Here is a 25,809-nt window from a genome sequence, read left to right as displayed (position 1 = left end):
TGTCCCCATGGAGTTGGGGTGCATCACCCTCCCAGGGTGGATGTGTTCATCCATGTGGAAACTCTCTAAAACCCCATACTATTGGGATTTTTATAGAGGCTTCCTCATGTAGGCATGACAGATCATTAACACCACTTCCAGCCCCTTTCCCCTCTCTGGAGGATTGGTGTGTGTGTGTGTAGCTGAATATTCCAAGCTCTAATCATGGCTTGGTCTTTCTGATGACAGTCTCCAATCCAGGAGTCATCCAGAGTTCCCTCATTAGAACAAGACATTCCTACCACCCAGGAAATTCCAGGGGATTTAGGGGCCCTGTGTCAGGAGCTCAGGTTAAAGACCAAATATTAGAACAAGAGTTGCTCCTAGTGCTCTGAACCCTTCAGAAATTACAAGGGTTTCAGGAGCCTATGTCAGAAACTGGGGGCAGCAACCGATACATATATTCTATTTTCTCAGATACCAAAGCAGGAGAGATGAAGAATATTATCAGATATTGAGGGTGAAGAGTTCTCTCTAAACTGACTTGGCAAGATTCTTGCTACAACTGCGTGGTACAGACAGACGAGAACAGACTGCAGGGTCCAGGCCTAGAGAATGACTAAAGTTAATCAAGGAGAGTCATTACCAATAGCTATTGTAAAGACAGTTAAATTGTGATATCATTTTGACACTGATCATCCACAGTTTCAAGAAAAAAGGAATTGAATTATTTTAAGGCTCGACATCCTGGCTTTCTTTAAACACCAAAAATTATTACAGATTTCCAAACTAGACATGAAAAGGTCACCAAAGCATCCTTCAGGTTTTAACTTTTAGTAAGGTAAATATCAACCACTATAAGCCACATAAGCATAAAGGCCTTTGGGGGTGTCCCCCCCCCCTTTATTAAGAGTAAAGGGTTCCTGGGCAGCCCTGGTGGCTGAGCGGTTTAGCACCGCCTTCAGTCCAGGGCGTGATCCTGGAGACCTGGGATCGAGTCCCATGTCGGGCTCCCTGCATGGAGCCTGCTTCTCCCTCTGCCTTGTGTGTCTGCCTCTCTCTCTCTCTCTCTCTCTCTGTCTCTCTCATGAGTAAATAATCTTTAAAAAAAAAAAAAAGAGAGAGAGAGAGAGAGTGTAAAGGGTTCCTGAGACCCAAGTGAGAAAACCATTGTGAATTATCCTTAATGTTAACAGGTCTATTTCTTATACTGACTTCAAGAGCCATCAGGAGAGAATCCTAAGCACCTCTCTGCATAAGCCCTACATCTTTTTGGTTCTTTTAGGCCAGGGACCTGGTGTTTGGTGAGCCGAGGGACTTTTGACCACAATTAGCTTTTTCCCCCTTTGTTCTCTTGTTTGTTTCTTTCCTCTCATCTTTATGTAGTTTGTTAGTACTGTTAGGGGGCAATTGTAGGTAGTATTGCTAGCAGTAAATCACTGAGCTGCAGGACCCGGCAGCCATCCCGGCAACCAGGAGACTCACGTTGACAACTACCAGCCCCTCGACACTACCAGCCAGGGGCACCTTTGCCAAGGTGAGGTTGGTCTGGCACAGCCTGAGCGGGTCAGAGGCGTCCATGAAGGTCATTAACAAGAGTCAGCAGAGCTCCTCCAGCCTCCATAGACTATTCCTTGAAGTCCAGAGCGTGAAGGCCCTGAATCACCACCCTCGAGTCATGAAACTACATGAGGTGACGGACACCATGGAAATGCTCCACCTGGTTGGTCACAGAGTACGCTATAGGCACTTGCTTACCCACTGGACCACACGTGTGTGAAAGGAGGAGCCCCTAGGCAGATTCTGTCAGATGGTGTCCACTGTGTAGTACCATCACCAGAGGGTATCGTCCACAGGGACCTAAAGCCAGAGAACCTGCTTTTGGAGGCTGACCTGAACATCAAGGTTGCAGACTTTGCCTTTAGCAATGAGTTCACTGTCGGCCATAAGCTGAACACCTTCTGTGGTAGCCCCCCCTCATGTCTACGTACAACAGTCTCGCAGTGGATGTGTGGAGCCTGGAACCATCCTCTATACAATGACTGTCCAGTGAGCAGCAGGTCCCTGGCCTTTATAGGACTTCAGGGAGATGTGGCAGTGGGTACTGAGCAGAATATACCACGTTCCCCTTTATATGTCTGTGGAGTGTGAAAACCTACTAGAGAAATTCCTGACCCTCAATCCCAGGGAGAGAAGCGCTTTGAAGGAACCATGAAGGACCCACAGATGAACATGGTCCATGAAGAGGAACTAAAGCCTTACATTGAGCCACTTCCTGACTACAAGGACCCCCAGCAGAACTGAGGTGACATTACCCATGGGCCACGGGTGGGACAAGATCCAGAACCTGTTGATGAGCTGGAATTATGATGAAGTTATAGCCAACTACCTGATCCTAGGCTGCAAGAGCCCCAAGGAGAAGGGGTAAACCACTGCTGTGATGCTCCTGCCTTCAGCTGATCCTACCAACAGCTGTTGTCCTTCCCCATCCTATATGCTTCAGCCTAGGGTCTCTGCCAATGCAAAGAAATGCAGTTTTGTTGAGCCTGTCATCCGCCCCCCCCTCCCCCCGCCTTGTTGTGTCTCGTAACTCAGAAAGTCAGCAGCTTGGGGAGGACTGGGAATCAGTCGAAGGCCAGCAGCCCAGCCAAAGGGCCTGCCAGTCTCCCACCAGGCCTGGAGACAAGGACCAGCCCATTCCCCAGCACAGGCCCTCATGTGGGCCTGGGGCTGCCCTGCCACCCAAAGCCTCAGTAGCAGTGGTAGAGCCCCATATGGAACCAGCTGCCCCCTACCCTGGGTTTATCCTACATTGGAAACTCCTCTGTGCTGGATGACCTGGTGATGGGAGCCCAGCCTTTCCTTTTGGCAAGAGCCAGGGCTGACATGGGAGCTGTTGGGAGCTTCTTCAATTTCCTACTCAGACAGACACCCATGTTTCAGGCTGCCTAGAAAGAACTTGTGCGGCCCTTAAAACACAGTGAGGGCAGCCTGGGTGGCTCAGCAGTTTAGCGCCGCCTTCAGCCCAGGGAGTGATCCTGGAGACGAGGGATCGAGTACCCGTGTTGGACTCCCTGCACAGAGCCTGCTTCTCCCTCTGCCCATGTCTCTGCCTCTCTGTTTCTCTCTCATTAATAAATAAAATCTTAAAAAAAAAAACAACCCACAGTGAAGCCAATGAAAGCTCACATGGTTGATAGCCAAGGTAGGGATAAAACCAAAGACTGCTTTTAAAAGAGGGAGCAATGTGCTCGCATATACTAAAAGAGCAAGAAGATCCTGAGTTCCACAGAGCCCAGTGACAGGTGTGGGAGCCAGGACAGGGCTGAGGCGACAGCTGCAGGGGTGGGAGTGGTGCAAGGAGCTTACAGCACATGTGCAGGGACACCTAGAATGAGGACTGCGTGCAGTCTAGCACGTGCAGACTGCCAAGGTGCTCTGCATGGGATTCAAATCAAGGGAGTACCTGCATTTCTACAGCTTTCAAAAGCACTGAATCCAAAATGCTGGTGAGCTTAAAGGATGGCTGGGAGCCACCAAGGAGATAAAAGGAGAGGCTGGCCCTTTGTCCCAACCTGGATGAATCTTCAGAGGCTGGACTGTTGTCCTGGGGCACTTCTCCTCTCCTGCTCTTCTCCCTCTTCCTCCATGTTTATCAGGGAGGGGAGATACTGCTGCAGAAATAAACACAAAAAAACACATTTAATGAGGAAGCATTTAACATCTAATTTCTGAGTCACTTTTAATTTTCTTCAAAGATCGTATTTATTCATTTATTTATGAGAGAGAGAGAGAAAGAGAGAGAGAGAAGAGGTGGAGATATAGGCAGAGGGAGAAGCAGGCTCCTCAGGAAGCCCTATGCAGGATTCAATCCCAGGACTCCGTGATCATGCCCTGAGATGAAGGTAGATGCTCAACCACTGAGCCACCCAGGTGTCTCCGCTGAGTCACTTTTAAAGCTGGATTGTGGGAGGTGATTATTGATTTGACTGGTTCTCATTGATGTTTGTCTTACAGAACACAGGGTTGTCATTCCCTTGAGCAGGTTTGATAATAGTGATATTAACATCAACAAATAACAGTAGCATTTACTAGTGGCCACAGACGCTCTAGACCATTTCAATTCCTTTTAGGTACAAGTGCCTATTTAACAGACTAGTAAATGAATGTTGAGTGGGGTTAAGCGCTTTGTACAATCACGGAGCAGGTGAGTGGCAAAGCTTGTGTCAGGAGCTTGTGCTTTGAGCCCCAGCTCTGTGGCCTCCCGTGGCTTCAGCCTGGGGCCTCTGTAGTCCTGGTTTTGACACCCTTTCAAGGTTGTTACACTGGGTCTCTGAATTAATTGATGATCCAGTAATATAAGAGATGAGACAACCAACCACTTGGGTAGTAATCTTCAGAGCTCTGTGAATTAACCTGTCTGCAGTCCCCTAAATCCTTCTTTGCATAAGTAGGACACAGTTCTGAGTATACACTCTACCTCAAAAATGTAAGGAAGAGGGATCCCTGGGTGGCGCAGCGGTTTGGCACCTGCCTTTGGCCCAGGGCGCGATCCTGGAGACCAGGGATCGAATCCCACGTCGGGCTCCCGGTGCATGGAGCCTGCTTCTCCCTCTGCCTGTGTTTCTGCCTCTCTCTTACTGTGTGCCTATCATAAATAAATAAAAATTTTTTTAAAAATGTAAGGAAGAAAGATGAAGCTGCTTAGAGTGCTGGAAACACGGTTTCTAGATCTTGAGGGACAGTGCCTTATAGGTCCTTTAGCAATGAAGTGCCCCCCGCGCCCCACCCCATGTTAGAGCCTGATCCAGATCCTTTTTTTTTTTTTTTAATTTTTTTAGCCTGATCCAGATCTAAACGGATCTAGGGTGGTGCCCAGCAGGGTGGCCTTAACTCTCTTCTACCTCATGTTGAAATCTTAGGAGCTAGAGAGCAGATGAAGAGTGATGGCTTTCAGATGAACTCTCATGTATTTATTTTTAAAGATTTTATTTACTTAAGAGAGAGAGAGAGAGAGAGATCGAGAATGCATGTGCGAGCCAGTTGAGGGGAGGAGCAAAGGGAACAGGAAAAGGAGAAGGAGAATCAGGTTCTCCTTTGAGCAGGGGGCCCAATGCCAGGCTGGATCCCAACACCTTGGGATCATAACCTGACCTGAAAGCAGATGCTTAATCAACTGAGCCATCCAGGTGCCCCAAACTCTTGTGTATTTAAAATTCACTTACTAGAGTCAAGAGCCCCTTTTCCTATCCCATTCCTTTTTATTCATGTACAAATTAATTAGAACTTGCCTGAACTGCTCACTCACCCCAGAACTGCTGGGTCACATCTCTGCCCTGGGGGATCTGCCACAGTGTGTTCTGGGCCTCTATCCTCTCAGGCACAGGGAACAGACTTCTCATTTATGGTCAGATTTGAGCCTTTTCCAGAGTCACTCTGCTTCCAGAGTCACAGTGGTGAGGCCACTGAAGAGCTTTGGAAGGGTCCTTGATTGAAAATTTGATGGCAATTCTTTTTTTGGCACATCCTCTAGGTCAAGGTACAACCCTCTGGCATGGGCCTTTGTGATTATCAGAGTGCCTGGGACATACCAGTGGTCCACAAATGGTGCTTTTCCTCTTTATTGGAAGGGAGTTACAAGGAAAGAATTGCAGGGAAATTTTGGAAGACAGAGACAGACAACTAGGTATAACTTATGCGAGGGTCAGGAATGTTTTGCGGACAAGGCAGATTTGGAGCTGAGGCCCACCAGAACTGCTGGGACACTGAGTCCTCGTGTGAGATGGGTCACATATTCTTCTGAGGACTGCCATTTTTCCCCCCACTGCAGCTGCTGTGTCAGTTTCCAAGCTGTCTGCTGTTGGGAGGGCCTCAGCTTGTACACAACACAGATCCATTGGTGGTAGTCGCCTGGAGCCCTGGCTGGAAAGGATCTGGAAGTCAAGGTCAGGCTCAGCAGGGGGGAGTCCTGCTTGTCAGGCACCCATAAGAGTTACAGTTCCTAGAACTGCCTTCACTGTTGCTCCCACTTGTAATGAGATGATGTTAAAGGACTCCAAGACTGAGGATCCCTGGGTGGCCCAGTGGTTTTAGCACCTGCCTTTGGCCCAAGGCATAATCCTGGAGACCCGGAATCGAGTTCCACATCGAGCTCCCTGCATGGAGCCTGTTGCTCCCCCTGTGTCTCTGCCTCTCTTTCTGTGTCTCTCATGAATAAAAAAATAAAATATTAAAAAAAAAAAAAGGACTCCAGGGCAGAGCCAGGACGATGAACATAACCCAGTCACGACAGGAGCTGCTGGGTCAGAGAGCTCTCTGATCATCACTGCATATACCTGGGTATGATAGCTTTGCAAGCCCCTGTATTCCTGATATTTCTAATTTTATTGCATTATGGCCCCAAAATGTAATGTATTAAATTTTTGTCCTTTTCATATTTACTAAATATATACTTCTGTTTCCAAAGTATAATCCAAAGGTATTTCTATTTCTTTGTAAGTTGTCTTGGTTTCTAAAAAAAATTCACTTTGTTATTTGTTAATATATTCTCTTGGGTAGATACATAAAGGTCAGTTACATTTTCATTGTTTTGTAGATTTGTGTGTTTTAAATCATTGGGGCCTTTCATTCTCTCTGAAGATTTTTCCTTCCATGCAGAGAGAGAGAGAGGGAGGCAGAGACACAGGCAGAAGGAGAAGCAGGTTCCATGCAGGGAGCCTGACGTGGGACTCGATCCTGGGTCTCCAGGATCAGGCCCTGGACTGAAGGCAGCGCTAAACTGCTGGGCCACAGGGGCTGCCAGGATTTAATTTTTAATACCCAGATTGGAGCGCCTGGGTGGCTCAGTCGGTTGAGCATCCGCCTTCGGCTCAGGTCATGATCCAAGGGTTCGGGCTCCCTGCTCAGCAAGGAGTCTGCTTCTCCCTCTCCCTCTGCCCCTCCTCCCTGTGTTCTGTCAAATAAATCTTAAAAAAAAATACCCAAATTGCATAGCAGTTATTTCTCTCAACATTTTTAGCTGATTATATATATATATATATATAGAGAGAGAGAGAGAGAGAGAGTGTTAGTTTGAGTCTTCAAAAAATACATTTTAAACGAGGAAAAGGGATGCCTAGGTGGCTCAGTGGTTGAGCGTCTACCTTCAGCTCAGGACGTGATCCCGGGGTATTGGGACAGAGTCCCTGCATCGAGCTCCCTATGGGGAGCCTGCTTCTCCCTCTGCCTATGTCTCTGCCTCTCTCTGTGTCTCTCATGAATAAATAGATAATTAATTTTAAAAAAAACGAGGAAAAGTTTCTTGTTGCTTTCAAATACAATCAGCAGACCATCAATCACACTAGTCACTCTGCAAATCTTTGGAGTGTTGGCAAGATGTATAATATATGATGCTGCTGGTCTACAAGAGGCCACTGCACAAAAAGCAATTATATGCTAACGGCCGCATTATTTTTTAATTTAATTTTTAAAGTATGATGTGGAGAACAAAGGCAAAAGAAATCTAGAAAAAAATTAAATCTCCTTACAACTTGCAGCCTATTGACAAGCCTTTGAGATAGGCAGAGCGACCTTCCTCTAAGAACTCAGTTCAAGGGCAGCCCCGGTGGCGCAGCGGTTTAGCGCCGCCTGCAGCCCAGGGCGTGATCCTGGAGACCCGGGATCGGGTCCCACGTCGGGCTTCCTGCATGGAGCCTGCTTCTCCCTCTGCCTGTGTCTCTGCTTCTCTTTCTCTCTCTCTGTGTCTCTCATGAATAAATAAAATAAAAAATCTTTAAAAAAAAAAAAAAAGAACTCAGTTCAATACTTGGCTAGAAGCAAAACATAATCTTAGCTTAACATTAGCCCAATCTCCAGGATCTTCTAAGTCTTCTTAACACATAAAAATTCCTTTGGAGACAGCCCAGGTGGCTCAGCGGTTTAGCGCTGCCTTCAGCCTGGGGCCTGATCCTGGAGACCCAGGATTGAGTCCTATGTCGGACTCCCTGCATGGAGCCTGCTTCTCCCTCTGCCTGTGTCTCGCCTCTCTCTCTCTCTCTCTGTCTCTCATGAATAAATAAAATCTTTAAAAAATTTTCCTTTGGAAACTTCCTTTATTTTTACCCTCACCCCCACCAAGATATATGTCAGCAATCATCCTCCAAGCATATAGCCCACTGATATACATCTGATGGGTCTCATGACAAAAGTTTTACTAGACAGTAGTAAATGCTCTTTTCCTAATAACAGCTAACCCCTCAAGGTCCTGGAAACCTGGCTTCCAAATACCTTAGAGACTCAAGCTACCCCATAACCCCCTCCCAACTTACAAGTATATAATCGGCCACTCCTCACCATCCCAGTGCAGTTCTGCTCAAGGGCTCTGTCCCCTGTGCTTTAATAAAGTCACCCCCCCTTTAAAAAAAAAAGATTTCATTTATTTATTCATGAGAGGCAGAGAGAGGGAGAGAGAGAGAGAGGCAGAGATATAGGCAGAGGGAGAAGCAGGTTCCATGCAAGGAGCCCGATGTGGGACTCGATCCCAGTACTCCAGGATCACATCCTGAGCCAAAGGCAGACGCTTAACCACTGAGCCACCCAGGGATCCCAATAAAGCCACTCTTTTTGCATCAAAGATGCCTCAAGAATTCTTTCTTGACCGTTCACTCTGAACCCCAACATTTTCACATCAAGCAAATTCTATTCCCAACATGGGGCTTGAACTCACGACCCTCAAGAATTGCAAGCTGTAGTGACTAAGCCAGCAGACACTGAAAAATTGTTAGGATTTTTTGATGGACTTGCTATACCTTACAATTTTTTTCTATTTAAAATAATAGGAGGGCACCTGGGTGGCTCAGTTGGTTAAGCGTCTGCCTTCGGCTTGGGTCATGATCTGGGGTCCTGGGATCAAGTCCCATGTCTGACTTAGCAGGGAGTCTGCTTCTCCCTCTGACTCTCCCTTTGTGCTCTCCCTCTCTCAAATAAAATAAATTAAAAATCAATAAATAGGGATGCCTGGGTGGCTCAGCGGTTGAGCGTTTGCCTTCTGGCTCAGGCTGTGATCCTGGTGTACGGGGATGGAGCCTGCTTCTTCTGCCTGTGTCTCTGCCTCTCTGTGTGTCTCTCATGAATAAATAAATGAAATCTTAAAAAAATAAAATAAAATAAATAAATAGTGGGAACTAAGGTCTCCTTAGAGTTTCTTCTAAGAGAAAGTCTTGACATTTCAGGCATAGACTATCAATCTAACAATCACCAGTGGCATATAACTTTGTAGCTTTGTCTTAGTTTTAAGTTTTTGATTACCTACCTTGGAAATTACTTAACTTCATTTCTTCCAATTCTTGTAGAATTGCTGCTCCAGAAAGTAGGACCATGGATATTTTGCTCTTTTGCATCCTCCCTGCAAAATTGGAACTGTGCATAAGTGAGTTCAAGACTGTGTGTAGGTACTTAGTAATTGAGAGCTAGCTAATCAGAAAAAATAAATGGACAAAATGACTTAGGAAAAACATCACTATCACCCCCGAAGGCAACAAATTATTTTGTGGTTCTGAAGGAATATTTAAAAAGGGATATGTAAAGGGGTTCCAAAGGAGCCAGACTGTAGAAATTGTTATGCTATCTTCCTCCATAAACTTCCCTGACGTTTTGGGAAGGACCAAAGGGAACTTGTAGTCCTGCCGGCCTGTGTGAATGAGGCCAAGAGGGCCACTATTGGGAACCCTGTCAACCAGCCCCTGCGGGGAGTTAGAGTCATAGCTTGGGTGTGGTCCCCCAAGGGTATTAGGAGGTCACTGACCTGCCCGCCTGTGTTTCCCATCTGTACCATGCAGCTTGGGGCCTCTCCACTGTCATGTTTCTCCTTTGCACAACACCGCACTGTGCAGTCCCTCTAAGAGGCCTGATGAAGTGTGGACTGTTCAGCCAGCCCAGGGGTGCAAGAGTTGCTCTGCGGCCACACCGCCAACAGCCCATGGGGATGATTTGGGCAGCCCCCAAGGACAGAAGTGACGGCGGGAAAGGTGGCTTTAAAAAGGCAAGCTGCAGGTTTCCAGGTACCGGTATTTCCGTTGCAGCCGGTGAGTTTACGTTTCAAATAACGGCTTAGGAGCTTCCGCGCGGATTCCAAGCGACCACACCAACCGCCAAGTCCGCGCGGGCCGCTAGCTCCACCCCCAAGCCAGGTGGCCTCAACCTGCGCGGCCCGGCGGCACTGCGCATGTCCGAGGGGGCGTGGCTCGGAGGCCTCGGCGAGAAGAGGCGGGGAGCGAGGCGGTGGGAAGGGCGGGGCGTGCCGAGCCCCGAGGCCCGGCTGTATCCAAGGCCCGCTCGCCGCAGGCTGTCAGATGTGCGCTGCGGCACTTGCTCGAATAGAAACCCGGCTTTGGCCACAAGTCGCGCCATGGGCAATTCGTGAAGATGCACTCTTACGATTACAGCGCCAGCCAGGAGGTCAGGGGCCGGCTGGGCGGTGTTTCTGGGAGCGGGGCTCGGAGGACGTCAGCGCTCCGCCCCGGGTGCTCGGGGGCGGGGCTAGGGGCGGGGCTTATCTCCCGGGCATGCTGGGAACTGTAGTCTCTTAGTCGTTCCCAGCCTGGGGCTTACAGGGCGGCAGAACTACAACTCCAAGGATGTGCTGGGCGCTGGGTGCTCACCGTGGTTCAGCATCTTCTTCTTCTTTTTTTTTTTTTTTTAAACGATTTTATTTATTTATTCATGAGAGAGACACACACACACACAGAGAGAGAGAGAGGCAGAGACACAGGCAGAGGGAGAAGCAGGCTCCATGCAGGGAGCCCAACGTGGGACTCGATCCCGGGTTTCCAGGATCACGCCCCGGGCTGAAGCCGGCGCTAAACCGCTGAGCCACCCGGGCTGCCCTGTTCAGCATCTTCTGTTTAGATTTTGTGGCTCTGACACTTTGGGTATCCCAGTCCCATTCTTATCTGCTGCACTGATTGCTTTTTTGTTTCCTAGGAGCCATTTGGTTGTTTCTGTATCTTGCAGTGTTTTTAGGGATTCCACCCTCATTACATAAATCAATATGTGCAATAAATAGAATAGCTACCTACTTGTATCTCTCACGTTTGTCCTCTCCAATGGAGCTGTGAAGAATCCTAGTTACTTTTAGCTCCTCATTCTCATGCGGTCACTTACAAAGCTGAGCATCTCTTCTTTGGTCTCATTGATTTTTTTTTTCATCTATTTTGAAATATATTCTGCTGATAACATGGACACTGGCTGGCATTTTTACATATCTAACATCTCTGTGAAGGAGGCCTGTGGTCCCCATTTTGCAGGTGAGGAAACTGAGGCTAAGAAGGGTTGAGTAGCTTCCTAAACTTCACACGATCTCTTAGCACATTTTGAATCTTAACGTGGAACTCTGTCTCTCAGGTGTATACACTCTGTGAAAGAAGATGAGTGTTTACAGAATTTTGGCACAAGGTGCTGAAAGCAAATGATTTTAATTTGAATATAGCTTTGTACAACTTCTTTCTATCTTACTTCAACCACCCAGATTCATGTAACTCTCAAAAATGCATTGGGTAGTTTCAGGGATTCACAAAACCTTTTCTTTTTTTAAACAACATTTGCATGGCTTTCATGGTGTTTTAAGTGAAGAATCGATGATGATGTTGAAAAAAAATGATGATGATGTTAAACTTTGCCAATTATCAAGTACAGAAATACCAGCCAACTTACTACTGAGCAGGTGGAGAGATCTACAGTGCCTGGTGCTGCTGATCAGTGAGCTCTGGGAAGGTGACAGGTGTCCTGCAGTGCTGGCAGCTCCTCCACTGGCTGGGCACTGTCTTCAGTAAAACTGGCCTGTGTATATGTGAGCACCTGGATCTTGTTAGGGCTCTGGATGGCTTCTTGTATTGTTTTTTTAAGATTTTATTTATTCATTCATGACACACACACACACACACACACACACACAGAGGCAGAGACACAGGCAGAGGGAGAAGCAGGCTCCACACACGGAGCCCAACGCAGGACTCGATCCCGGGTCTCCAGGATCACACCCCGGGCTGAAGGCAGCACTAAACTGCTAAGCCACTGGGGCTGCCCCGGGTTCTTGTTTTTAATAATAGTTTAATAGTTTGAAAGTGATAGTATAAGTGTATTTTCTTTCCTTTGTTTAAGTGTGCCTGTGTGTGACAGACATAATGAGCCTAATAATTTCATATGAACCCATGGTTGTTCTCAACTAAGGACAGTGGTGGAAAAAAAACAATTTGTGTATAATCACTGGCTTCATACTTCATACAGAGAAGACATATTTCCTATTGGAACAGTTGGTGAGAACTCTTTTGCCTTTTATATCTTGTTTGTCTGTTCTAATGTGATATTTTAGGGGCAATGCTAATGGTGCAAATTGCAGGGCTCCCATTTTTTCCTTGTTTGGGCTTAAGATGTAACATTTTTATCTTTTTAAAAAAATTATTATTATTCATGAGAGAGAGAGACAGGCAGAGGGAGAAGCAGGCTCCATGTAGGGAGCCCGACATGGGACTCAATCCTCGTTCTACAGGATCAGGCCCTGGGCTGATGACGGTGCCAAACTGTTGAGTTACCCAGACTGCCCACATTTTTATCTTAAATGGCAAAAGTATCTTTGTTGATGAAAAAATTCTATTGCCAAATACCTGTACTTTAGGAAAAAAGCAGAGCTCAAATATACTTATTGAAAACAAACTGCTTGCTTTTCTTGTTCTGTTCCCCCAGATCTTTTTTTCCAAAAGGGAATTTTCCTTCTTTTTTTTTTTTTTTTAAGATTTATTTATTTATTCCTGAGAGACCCAAAGAGAGATAGGCAGAGACACAGGCAGGGGGCAAAGCAGGCTCCCCGCAGAGAGGCCGATGTGGGACTGGATCCTGGATCCTGGGATCACTCCCTGAGCCAAAGGCAGATGCTCAACCGCTGAGCCACCCAGGCGCTCTCCCCGCAACATCATTTTTGTGCACTTAAGTATCACTTAAGAAAATGGCAATATTCTATGGAAAAATCATGGTAGGTTTTAAATATTAGAGTCCTGCAGAATATTTCATTTTGAAATGAGGTGGCGAAAAATGTTGATCATCTCTGAATCCAAAGAGTGTCTAAGATTTGTTCCAGCTTCAACAGTCTATGAATTGCTGGGCATTAGCAATAAGCCATGTATTGTATAAGTAGTAATTTTTTTTCTTTTTAGGAGGTACTATATAAATGAAATATGTAACTATGTTTAATATCGGGAAACTCAAATTTCATATTGAAAATTCTGTTCATTGAACAGAATCCTATTTAGCAAGCATGCATTCTTAATCTTCACTTTAAAAACGTCTAAGATTTAAGTCTTGAGGGCTTTCCTTTTAAACCCAACATAATTTTTCACATGCATCAGTTTAGGACTTTGGTTTCCTTCAGTAAGAAGTTCAGAGGAGCACCTGGCTGGCTCAGTGAGTGGAGTATGAAACTTGATAATCGGGGTTATGAATTCAAGTCCCATGCTGTGTGTAGAGATTACCTAAAAATTAAAAAAAAAAAAACTTAAAAAAAATGATTATTCTCTCCTTTTCAGCTGCTGTTTTGGTAAGCCAAAGTTACACTGTGGTTCAAGACTTTGCAGACAGCCCTGTTTCACAGAGAGAAAATGAACACAGTTTTTGAAAAGGAGAGCATTGATAAAACTGTGGTTTTTAAAAAGACTTTTATTTATTTATTCATGAGAGACACACAGAGAGAAGCAGAGACATAGGCAGAGGGAGAAGCAGGCTCTCTACCTTGATCCAGGACCCCGGGATCATGACCTGAGCCAAAGGCAGATGCTCAACCACTGGCCACCCAGGTGCCCCATGATTTTTTTTATATAACCAGGACTATTGGCTTCAGAAAGCTGTTGGGGAAGATGATGACTATTCACCATAAAAAAATACAAAATTTAAATTATGTTTATGTTTATGGTTTTTCAGATTTTTTTTAGTGGTAAAAGGGCAGGATGTTCCTTCAGGCTTGTATGATGATGACATTTCTTAGGTCAGCATCTGTTAGGATCTGCTCTGGATGTGGGCCCATCCTGTGACTTCAATGGAGCCTGCCATCAGGTGATAGCTCATAGTTAATTTCTCTCTCTCCATATGAACACAGACTGTGTGTTACTACCTGGTAAAGTGGGCCAAGATGGCTAAGAACCAGAGATAATGGGACCATCAGGCAGGATGTGTGCTGTTACTCAGATATAGGACTACAATCTTTTCAGATTGTAATAAAAAGAAATCCTTATATCATCCTTACCAGTGTCAATCCCTGCTTTAATTATGAACCTCACAATTCTTGCATGTGAAATGGTTTAATAACCTCTTGGGTTTGTTAAGTGATTAAATGAGCTATTAGTAAAACGGCAATAAATTGAAGCTCCAGGTACATTATTCATTAAAATGTCAGAGCCTTTTGATGCAGTGTCCAGCATTTTGTATGACAAAACAGGCTTTATGTGGAACTTAGGGTCAGTAGGTGTGGCCTGCATCCTCTCAACACAAATCAGGTGTACATTACATTACCAGATACAAGGACAGGCAGGTTTAGCTTCATAGTCCAAAGACTCCCAGGACCCCTGTACTGAAGGACAGTCCTAGCCTGGCTCTTCCCGTAAGATGAGGTGTCTCACTCCTATTTTCTCTGACCTCACAGCTTCCACTGGCATTGTTTCTCCTATAACTTCATCCCCTCTCTCTGCTCACAGAGTAACAGAAGCATTTTTCAATGAATTCAAGTCTTTCCAATTCTTCAAAACTGGATAAAAATTATTTTAGGGTGAGGAGGCTGCGAGGGGAGGGTGAGAGGATGAGAGAGAATCTTAAGCAGTCTCCACACCCAGCTCAGAGCCTGATGCAGGGCTCCTTCTCACAGTCCTGAGACCATGACCTGAATTGAAACCAAAGAGTCAGATGCTTAATTGAGCCACCCAGTGGCCCCTGGCCACAATTTTCTAAATTTTACTCTACCTATTATATTCCTTTTCAATATACTTCCCAAATTAAGGAAACAATACTTCCTATAGATTACTTCCAGTTTCGGAACAAAGATTACTTATAAAGGGGCAAAAATGGGTGGTTTGGAACAAGGATGAAGAGAAGTATTTATTTTTTAGAGTTTTATCAAATATTCAACTGTATTCTAAGAAAACAAAATTAAAATCAGAAAAATAAAAAAGCAAAACTGACTCCCTACTGTCCCTTACTGTACACATTCATACAAATGTTGGAAAGAAACTGATTTTCCCATCAGTCCCTGACATGGTGCAATCATCACAGAAACATGGGAAGATGACCATAGCTCAGAGCCTCGAGCACCTTCCAGATGCACTTAGATTCTGTACTTGATCCAAGTGGAGACACCTTCCTATCTATTGGAAACAAGTTTTCAATTCAGGAGAAAGACAAAGGTCCTATTGACCTGTTTGTCACAAGATATTTCATGGATAGAGGTAGAACTACAGATGAATTGAAAAGAAACATCCCAGGGACAAAGCCTCTATCAGCTTAGTCTGTCACCACCCTCAGGAAGCTCAGTCTCATCTTTTCTCCCACTCACTGAGCCCATATAGTGGCATCTCTGTTACTGTTACTGACCTCTCTTCCCATAAGTGACTTTCCCTAGTCCAGGCTTTTCTTGTCCTTGTTAACGCCCTCAGAAGCCACGTAGGCTTCTGAGACTCTTCTGCCTCATTAACCCCAGGTTTGTGTACTAGAAAAGGTGTGTGGGAAAGTATTTTTTAAAAAGATTTTATTTATTTATTCATGAGAGAGAGAGAGAGAGAGAGAGGAGCAGGCTCCCTACAAGAAACCCAATGTGGGACTCGATCCCAGATCCTGGGATCACTCCCTGGGCTAAAGGCAGATGCTCAACTGCTGAGCCACCCAGGCGTCCCGGGAAAGTATTTTTGAGCAGAGAGTTTTCAAATGCCCTCTGGGACAAGCCAGCTGAACCCTACTTTACAGGGAGAGACTTGGAGCAGGTGATAGCAATCATCTGAGGGCTTTAAGCTTCAGGGTCAAGCCCATAACTTGACAGTGAAGCAGATCTCTGACACTGAATGAGCCCATTTAATGTTATGTATGAGGAAACTGAACCCAGAGAGATCAGCTGACTGGTGTCATCACATAGCCTGTTCATGACCTTGCACCCAGAAGTAAAGTGCCCTTCACATTCCATTATCTTCTGTGTTTATCTTCTTCAACACCTTTATCTGCTAAAATCAGATTTGGAGGAAAACTGGCAAAGCTCCGGTGTGGAGCAGTGGTTCTCAAACTTTTTTGCACATTAAAGTCACTTAAAATAATTTTAATGTCTGGCTGCATACAAGTGATGAATTAAATCACAACTTCTGGGCTGAGTTCCAGGCGACTAAGAGTACCTAAACCAATGCAAGTAACTTGACTTGTCTGTACCTGTCAGGTTGAGGGGAGTGGGGAAGGGTGGGAGGTGACAAGTGGTCTGGATGGTCCAGTCCCTTCTGGTGTCCTATGGGTCTAAGATTCTGGTAGGTGAAAGCAGTGGGGCAGGGGGATTGCTTAGGTCTACTGGGATTTAGGACTGTTTTCAAGTGCGGCCTCCATCTACCACATAATTTTGTTGGTCTACAAATTGTTTCTGTATTCAGAGCAGCTGGACCAGTCCACCAAGCTCTCTCAATGTTACCATTTAGAAATAAACACTCTCACTGCTTGGCAACAGGGGAAGGACTGACTATGTTCCAGGACACTCCTCCCTGTACTCTGGGGAATATTCTGACAGTGTCTCTGAAGATGGAGACAAATGTCTGCTTTGGTTAAGAATAAGTCATTGGGGGCAGCCCTGGTGGCGCAGCGGTTTAGTGCCACCTGCAGCCCAGGGCATGATCCTGGAGACCTGGGATCGAGTCCCACGTCAGGCTCCCTGCATGGAGCCTGCCTCTCCCTCTGCCTGTGTCTCTGCCTCTCTCTCTCTCTCTCTGCATCTCTATGAATAAATAAATAAAATCTTAAAAAAAAAAAAGAATAAGTCATTGGATGATTTGAACTTAGGTTTAAAAGTTACTGGTTTGGTAAAGTAGAAAACTGTAGTATTTAAAATTTAAAAGCCAATTTTATGATTTTAGAGCCAAATATACTTAGATTGACTGATAAATTGTTCAATGCAGACACTGGTAAGATAAAAGCTAAAGGCTAAAGAGCTTTAACATTAATTTCTATTTTCCCAAACTTTACATTCATTAAAGTTTACAATTAGGGCCTATCTATCTCTATATATTCATATATAGATATTCATATATAGATATATATATTCATATATAGCTATATATATAGCTATATATATAGCTATATATATAGATATATATAGATATATATATAGATATATATAGATATATATAGATATATATAGCTTTGAGATGTGTGTCACTATTTGGTAGGTGCCAATTCTCGTGCAGCACCCATACTTTCTTGCCTTTGGAGAAGTTGTTAACATTTGTTCATACTAGCGTACGTAAGGAAATAAAGTCTGGGTGGGTTAGGGCCTCTGCAATGTGGCCAAAGAAGAAAGCGAGTTGGCTAAGAGGGCTCACCCCTGGCTCTCTGGGCTTCTGTTTGGGCATCTGGGACCCTAATTCATTCTTGACCAAGTTATAGGGGATCTAGAGATCAGCCCTAGCCAGATGCCCTCCAAGCAGTTCTCTCAACTTACATCAGGCATGGATTACCCTCAGAGATCTTCAAAGTTCTAGGTTCACCTGATTTCTTTAGTTTTCCTAGGCATCATATCAAGGATGTCACAAACTAAATCAGTCTACCAAAAGATTTTGTAAAGTGATTATATATTTCTATGTCTGCCACAGTCTTCTACCTTCTCAGTCCCTGAGATAGCTGTTTTTGGTGAGAAAATATTTATTTATTATTTTTATTTTTATTTTTTTTATTTATTATTTTTAAAAAGATTTTTATTCATTTATTCATGAGACACACACAGAGAGGCAGAGACACAGGCAGAGGGAGAAGCAGGCTCCAAGCAGGGAGCCCGACGTGGGACTTGATCCCAGGACCTCAGGATCACGCCTTGAGCCAAAGGCAGACATTCAACCACTGAGCCACCTAGGCGTCCCAGTGAGAAAATATTTTAAAGAATGGTTATATATTGTTTTACAATATACAATTTTATATATGGATTATAGTTATGTTATTAATCTCATTTTGTAGAGCAATTATATACATATATATTTTTGAGAGAGAGCGAGAGAGAAAGAGAGCTCAAGTACACAAGGGGGGAAGAAGGGCAAAGGGAGAAAGATTCTTAGATAGGCTCCACACCCAGCTCAGAGCCTAATGTGAGGCTCGATCCCATGACCCTGAGATCATGATCTGAGCCTAAGAGTGGGATGCTTAATTAAATGAGCCACCCAGGCACTCTGATTATATATTATTATAATATTATAGACTTTGCTACGGGCCTTCTAAGAGGTCAGCTTCTGCCTACAGGGCAGCTTCACCCATAGATAGGCCCTTCTTGGGACTGCTGAAGCCAAAGGAAAAGTGCTGTGCAATAATGGCCCAGTTGCAAAAATTGTCAACTGCGATGGCCATAGATGACTCAGAGACTTCCACAGGCTGCACCACAGTTCACCTTCAGCCTCTAATCAATCCTCCTTTCACCCTTCCCTGCCACTGAGGACGATAGTTAATTCATATACTGCTTGCCAAAATCAATCTCAACATCTGTTTCTAGAGAAACTAACTCAAGACAGATGGGAGTGGGAAGGAAGGCAATTTAGAGAGGGATTTTGGAACTAGCTTGTTCCCTGCTTGGCTGGCAATGAGAACCTCTTCATGGAATAGGTGGAGCACTCATGCACCAGATACAGCTGGCAGTCTAAGCATTAAAACTCTCACAGGTGGGGATCCTTGGGTGACGCAGCGGTTTAGCGCCTGCCTTTGGCCCAGGGCGTGATCCTGGAGACCCGGGATCGAATCCCACGTCAGGCTCCCGGTGCATGGAGCCTGCTTCTCCCTCTGCCTGTGTCTCTGCCTCTCTCTCTCTCTCTGTGACTATCATAAATAAATAAAAATTAAAAAAAATAAAATATTAAAAAAAAAAACTCTCACAGGTGATGAGATGGTAATTGCTAGTTACCACTGAAGCAACCAGAGATGCTTTGTGTAGCAAGAAAGCTGAGACCCAGACCCAGGACGAATTAGAGTGGCCAAATTCTACGTAAGGGTAATAAGCCACCCCTAGGAGATCTGTTAGGCTATGCGGTCTGTGTGTGTGTGTGTGTGTGAAAGAGAGAGACCCTAAAACTTGCTATAGGGACTTCAGGTGGACACCCCCAAACTTTCAACGGGATTCCTCTGAGCCTGTGGAAATGGCCCACCCCATCTCTATTTTTTTTTAAGATTTTATTTATTTGGGGATCCCTGGGTGGCTCAGTGGTTTAGCACCTGCCTTTGGCCCAGGGTGTGATCCTGGAGTCCCGGGATCGAGTCCCGCATCAGGCTCCCTGCATGGAGCCTGCTTCTCCCTCTGCCTGTGTCTCTGCCTCTCTGTGTGTGTGTGTGTGTGTGTGTGTCATGAATAAATAAATAAAATCTTTTTTTTAAAGATTTTAAAAATTTTAAAGATTTTATTTATTTATTCATGAGACACACACAGAGAGATAGGCAGAGACATAGGCAGAAGGAGAGGAGCAGGCTGCTCGCATGGAGCCCAATGTGGAACTCGATCCTTGCACCCCGGGATCATGCCCTGAGCCAAAGGCAGATGCTCAACCCCTGAGCCACCCAGGCATCCCCACCCCATCCCTATTAAGAACAAATGCTGTCTCTCCTTTCTCTTCCTATCTCTCCTTTCTCTTCCTACAACTAGAACGATTGCTCTAGCTCTTTTTTCTTCTCAAGTCCCACCCTTTGAGCTACCAGTTCGTAAGAGAAATTGGTTGCCCTAAATAAGCCAGCAAAAGGGCACTGGATTCAGAGGAGCAGAAGTAGTCAGTTTCCTTTAGAGCTGTAAAGTGCAGCTGGCTGTCTCCCTTTCCAGGTAAGGACAGCAGCTCCGACCGACTGTCACTGCCGGCTTTCCCAGTGTCAAGGTGATGGGGGAACAGAGCTAGCTGAGGAGAAAGCACAAGCCTGGGGCAGCATACTGATAAGTCCTTGAAACAGGCAAAGGAACATTCTTTTACCAACTTAACTGCCTCAATGTTAATACTTTGCTAAGGGCAAAAGGCAATCCTGGTCCGACCCCCAGGATCCTATAAGTCTACTTTAACATATAAAAATTTCTTTAGAGGGATCCCTGGGTGGCGCAGCGGTTTGGCGCCTGCCTTTGGCCCAGGGCGCGATCCTGGAGACCCGGGATCGAGCCCCACGTCGGGCTCCCGGTGCATGGAGCCTGCTTCTCCCTCTGCCTATGTCTCTGCCTCTCAATCTCTCTCTCTCTCTCTCTCTCTCTCTCTGTGACTATCATAAAAAAAAAATTTCTTTAGAAATTTCCTTGTTCTCTACCCCCAAAGATTCATGTTGTCAATCATCCCCCAAGCACATGGCCCACCTATATACATCTGAAGGGTCTCATGACACAGGTTTTATTAGACAGTAATAAGTGACCTTTTCCCAACAATAGCTAGCCCCCTCAAGGTCCTGGAAACCTTGCTTCCAAAATACCTTGGAGAGAACGCTATCCTCAAACACCTCCCAACTGCCAGGTGTATATAAGCAGCCACCCCTCACAGGCCCTGGGGCAGCAGCTCTTCCTGCCCATGGGTCCTGTCCCCTGTGCTTTAATAAAACCACCATTTTGCACCAAAGACATCTCAAGAATTCTTTCTTGGTCGTCGGCTCCAGACCTCACTCCACTAAACCTCACCTATATTCTAAAACTTCATCGAGGGGAGCTGCCGGACCCTTGCTAATTCAGATTTTCCCATTCCAGGCTCTTCCCTACTATCTCCAGCCCTTCACTTTGGAACATGTTCAAGAAGTTTGATGAAAAAGAAAATGTGTCCAACTGCATCCATTTGAAAACCTCAATTATGAAGAACCAGTTGATAGAGCAATTTCCAGATAAGGAACCATGGCCTCATCCTGTCAAAACAGTGCAGTGCCATGAACATATAGACATCCTTACAGTGAATGGATAGTTACTATTCTTTAGACAAAGAGAAGGACCTTTTTTATCCAGCCCTAAGGTTACTTCACAAATATCCTTTTATTCTGTCACACCAGTAGGTTGATAAAGGAGCCATCAAATTTGTACTCAGTAGAGCAAATATCATGTGTCTAGGCTTAACTTCTCCTGGAGCCAAGCTTTACCCTACTGCAGTAGATGTGATTGCTGCAATCATGGCAGAAGGAAAACAGCATGCTCTGTGTATTAGAGTCATGAAGATGGCTACAGAAGATATTGAGAAAGTCAACAAAGGAATTAGCATTGAAAATATCCATTATTTAAATGGTGGTCTGTGGCATATGAAAACATATAAATGAGCCTCAAAAATATACACTTGGGCAAAATATGGAATAGTAGTTTATCTGTGTTATTGTCTGTGTGTGACAGCATGAAGACAGTACTTCTGTGCTTATGCTGAATAAATTCAATGGGTGCTAAAAAAGAAAAAAAGAAGAAGCATTTGTTATCACCTTGCTTGGAGACAATGCAGACATCTTCTCTGCAAGACAGCATCACTTCCTGTAAGATCTGTACCTGTCTCCTCTCCTAGCCATCGGGCTATAACTCCCCCAGAAAAGCTGCATGATCCAGATGGGAAAAGACATGTAAGACTGAATTCTCAGGGTACTTGACCCATGGTCAGACCATAAAGATGGGCAGCTCTCCTGAAATACAAGATTTAACACCCTGGCAAATGTCCCAGGAGATAGTGTGACCTCGATACTGGGATGGCTTCTAGAAGCGTGGAGAAAGTTATGGCCCAGGCTAAGTTTTTTTTTTTTTTTTTAACATATATTTATTTATTTATTTATTTATTTATTTATTTATTTATTTATTTATTTAAGAGAGAGAGAGAGAGGCAGAAACACGGGCCGAGGGAGAAGCAGGCTCCATGCTGAGAGCCTGATGTGGGACTCAGTCCTGGGACTCGATCCTGGGACTCGATCCTGGGGACTCCATCCTGGGGACTCCATCCCGGGACTCCAGGATCAAGCCCTGTGCCAAAGGCAGGCGCTAAACCGCTGAGCCACCCAGGGATCCCCAGCCCAGGCTAAGTTATGCTAAAATGCCAGAATGGCTGACTTTGGAGGGGGTGGGGCAAGATACCATATGGAGCTGTGGCACTTGCCAGAGCAAGGATCACAATGCAGGCCCCTGGGGTTCTGGAACAAGGCGGTGCTGTCCACAGTAGAGGGGTATGTGTCTTTATAAAGCTCCTGGAATTCTTACTGGGCTCTTGTAGAGACAGAACACTGGTCCATGGGAAACCAAATGGCCACACACTGGAAATGTTCATCATGAGCTGAGTTTTATGAAATCCACCAAGGCTTAAAGGCCAGGCAGGGCCAGTGCCATATGCACTGCTGAGATCAGACACAAACATCAGAGGGCACAGATGAGCTGCATGAGAAAGTGGTCCAGAAACCCATGTCATCCACCACCGCTGCACCAACACTATTTCAGCACACCTATGGCCAAATGACAGATTCCCTATGACCAAGTTTGGCTGTGTGGGGATGTGCAAGCTGAAATCTGACAGCAACTTCACTGGAGTCTCACCTAGCAGTGGGTCAAAAAGACAGCGGTGAAGGAAAACACCCCCAAATGGGGAATATGCCTGGTCATCCATCTGGTGTAGAAGGAGACATGGATCAAGGTTAGATTTCATACTGACCTATAGCAGTGGGGAATGACTTTGCTGGCTGGTGAGAGGCCTGCAAGATTGAGGATGAGGAGGTGCAAGGTGGAAGTATATGGATGGATGACTGGGAAAATGCAGATTGCTGTGTCATGTTCATGCCCACCAGAGAGCATCCAGGACAGAAGAGGAACTAAACAACTAAGACAGCTGATGCTGGTCAGTCTTGGTCATTGGTCCCTCCAGTACTGGCACAACTGACACATGAATAAGAGTGGCCACAGTGTGAGGGGTGGAGCTCATTAGCATGGAATATAACTTGTTAAGGCTGATTTAGCTGTTTTCTTCACTGAATGCCCAGCCTTCCTGCAGGACACCAGTACACCAATACTGAGCCACATCCAAGGCATCATTCCCAAGGACACCAACCAGTCAGCCACTTGCAGCAAGTTGATGGTTTTCATAGGAATGGACGTTCTGGGTCTGAATTTGCTTTTCTGCTTGCAGATCCCCAAGCATCACTACTCTCTGAGTCCCATGGAGCATCTGGTCCATTGGTATGGGGTGCCACAGAGCACAGCACCAGACCAGAAGATACCCCCGCACACACTGAAGGAAGTGCAAGAATGGACTCATGACTGTGGGGTCCTCTGGCTGAGTCACACATGGTACCTCCAGAGGCTGCCTGCTTCATGGGTTGTGGGGATGGTCTGTGGTGTGGTTGAAGCGGCAGTTTGGAGGTGTGTTCCATTTAGATGGGCACTGTCTTCTGATTCTGCAATATACACTCAGTACTGAAAATAGCAATCTGGCTGCTCTCTACAATTCAGCAATATAACAGCTAGAGCAAATCTGGTCAGATTTTTCTCTGAAAATCAAAACAGCAAGTAAAGGGTCTCCTTCATCCCAAATATTTTTTTTCATCCCAAATATTGAAGCAATAATGGGTCATATATTGTTTTGGAGGGGTGCCTGCTGGGGAGATGTGGAGGTGTGTGTTTGTGAAGAGCAAGAAAGAAGAGGGGTTTTAAGTTTCAGAGTTTAGCAGCTGGAAAGTCTAGTTCCTGGTACTGTTCTGAGAGCTGGCACAGTTGGTGCTGCTGACTGCAGCACAGGGTCCCCTCAAGTCTCGAGGTTTGGGGGATGAGAGTTAACTGATTCAAATGAATAAATTGCACCAAGAGTTTCTCAATAAGACAGCCCAAGCTGAGGCATTGTTAGAAACATCACAGTAGGTTTAAATGATGCAGAGTCAAATGATCTTTCAAACAGGCTCTTTTTAAAAAAATATTTGAGAGAGAAAGACAGAGAGAGAAATGCAGCTCAAGGGGAGAGAGAGAAGGAGAGGAGCAGAATCCCCACTGAGTGGGGAGCCTGACTTGGGGCTCGATCTCACAACTCTGAGATCATGATCTGAGACGAAATCAAGAGTCAGATGCTCAACCAACCGAGGACCCCAGGCACCTAACAGCCTCTTGGAAGAAGTGGAGACAACCTATATGAAGCTACTTCGGTTCTGCCACTTTTTAGGAATTTGGAGGCAATGACACATGATGGGAATGCACTTTCTATGTTCAGTTATGATTTTTAGGAACGTTACTACCGAATTTTCTCCACGATATAGAGCAGATGTTTTCAAAATATGTTTCCTTGTGTGCCCTGGAGTAGCTTCACTTTCATTTGCTTCCTGTGAACAGTAGGCAAAGTAGTAATTGTTCCGGGGTTAACAACATCTAGAGGGCATGGAGGGAGTCATAGATAAACATGAAAGAAATGATCAAATCCAGTGTAATAGTAAAATGATTCTATAGAGAAATATAGAGAAAGAATTAATTGCTCTATGTAGTAGTGCTTCTCCCTCTCATATGTTTGTATAAAAGAAAAGAAATCTGCTTCTCGAGTAGATATTGCAAATTGAATCTTGGATCTTAACAGGCTGGGGAATATTTTTGGAATGGATTTTCCCCCTAAAAAGTTTATTATGTGTATATTTTGAAGATCTATTTATTTGAGAGAGAGAGCACATGCATGCATAAGCGGGAGGGGCAGAGGGAGAGGGAGCGAGAATCTGAAGTAGATAACGCACAGAGCATGGAACCCAACATGGGACTTGATCCCACGACCCTGAGATCAGACCAGAGCCATAACCAAGAGTCAGCCACTTAACCAACTGCATCACCCAGCTCCCCATTATTATATTTTTATTTGTGCCTGGAGTAGCTTCACTTGAAACCAATGGCTACTTCTGGGAGGGGTATGAGTTAATCAGCACACTCTGAAGTGAAGCCCGTATTCCCTTTTCAGAGGACTCGAACAGACCATTCTGATATGTGAGCACTGAAAAGCTAGAATATGGCCTGCAGAGAATACATTTTGTTTAAAAATAAAAACAATAGGGCAGCCCAGGTGGCTCAGCGGTTTAGCGCCGGCTTCAGCCCAGGGCCTGATCCTGGAGACCTGGGATTGAGTCCCATGTCGGGCTCCCTGCATGGAGCCGGCTTCTCTCTTTGCCTGTGTCTCTGCCTCTCTCTGTGTGTGTGTGTGTGTGTCTCTCATGAATAAATAAATAAAATCTTTAAAAAATAATAAAAAACAACAAAACCAAAAAAAAAAAAAAACCAACAAAACCCTTCATAGAAATGCTTTTCTGTTTAGTAGACCCTTCTCCAGGGCCACAAAGGCCCAGCCATCTGAGCTGCAAATCGGGCTCCAGTACTCCAGTACTGGGAGGCAGGAACTACCTTCAGGCCTGAATCTTTAAAAAAAATTAAAAAAAGTTTTATTTATTTAAGTAATCTCTACACTTGACATGGGGCTCAAACTCATGACACTAAGATGAAGAGTCACATGCTCTTCCACCTAAGCCAGCCAGGCACACCTCCATAGCTTACAGTTCTAAAAGATTTTTTTTTTTAAGATTTTATTTATTTATTCATGAGAGACACACACAGAGAGAGGCAGAGACACAGGCAGAGGGAGAAGCAGGCTCCATGCAGGGAGCCCAATACAGGACTCGATCCCA

At 45.2% G+C, this 25,809-nt stretch overlaps 1 long non-coding RNA gene and 1 pseudogene across 1 annotated transcript; one reads left to right on the top strand and one right to left on the bottom strand.

Annotated features, from left to right (window-relative positions):
* Positions 1–1,089: 1,089 nt before the first annotated feature.
* Positions 1,090–10,181, bottom strand: LOC112666799 (uncharacterized). Its single transcript, XR_003140968.3, has 3 exons — positions 9,761–10,181; positions 9,269–9,361; positions 1,090–3,653 (listed from the first exon to the last, which is right to left on the bottom strand). It is a non-coding gene; the product is annotated as an uncharacterized LOC112666799 (long non-coding RNA).
* Positions 10,178–21,494, top strand: LOC112666798 (malignant T-cell-amplified sequence 1-like; annotated as a pseudogene).
* Positions 21,495–25,809: the final 4,315 nt, after the last annotated feature.

This window comes from Canis lupus, chromosome 20, assembly GCF_003254725.2.
Source record: "Canis lupus dingo isolate Sandy chromosome 20, ASM325472v2, whole genome shotgun sequence".
Taxonomy (NCBI): domain Eukaryota; kingdom Metazoa; phylum Chordata; class Mammalia; order Carnivora; family Canidae; genus Canis; species Canis lupus.
The sequence above is the reverse complement of the archived record's forward strand: the minus strand, read 5'-3'. Positions and strand labels throughout refer to the sequence as shown.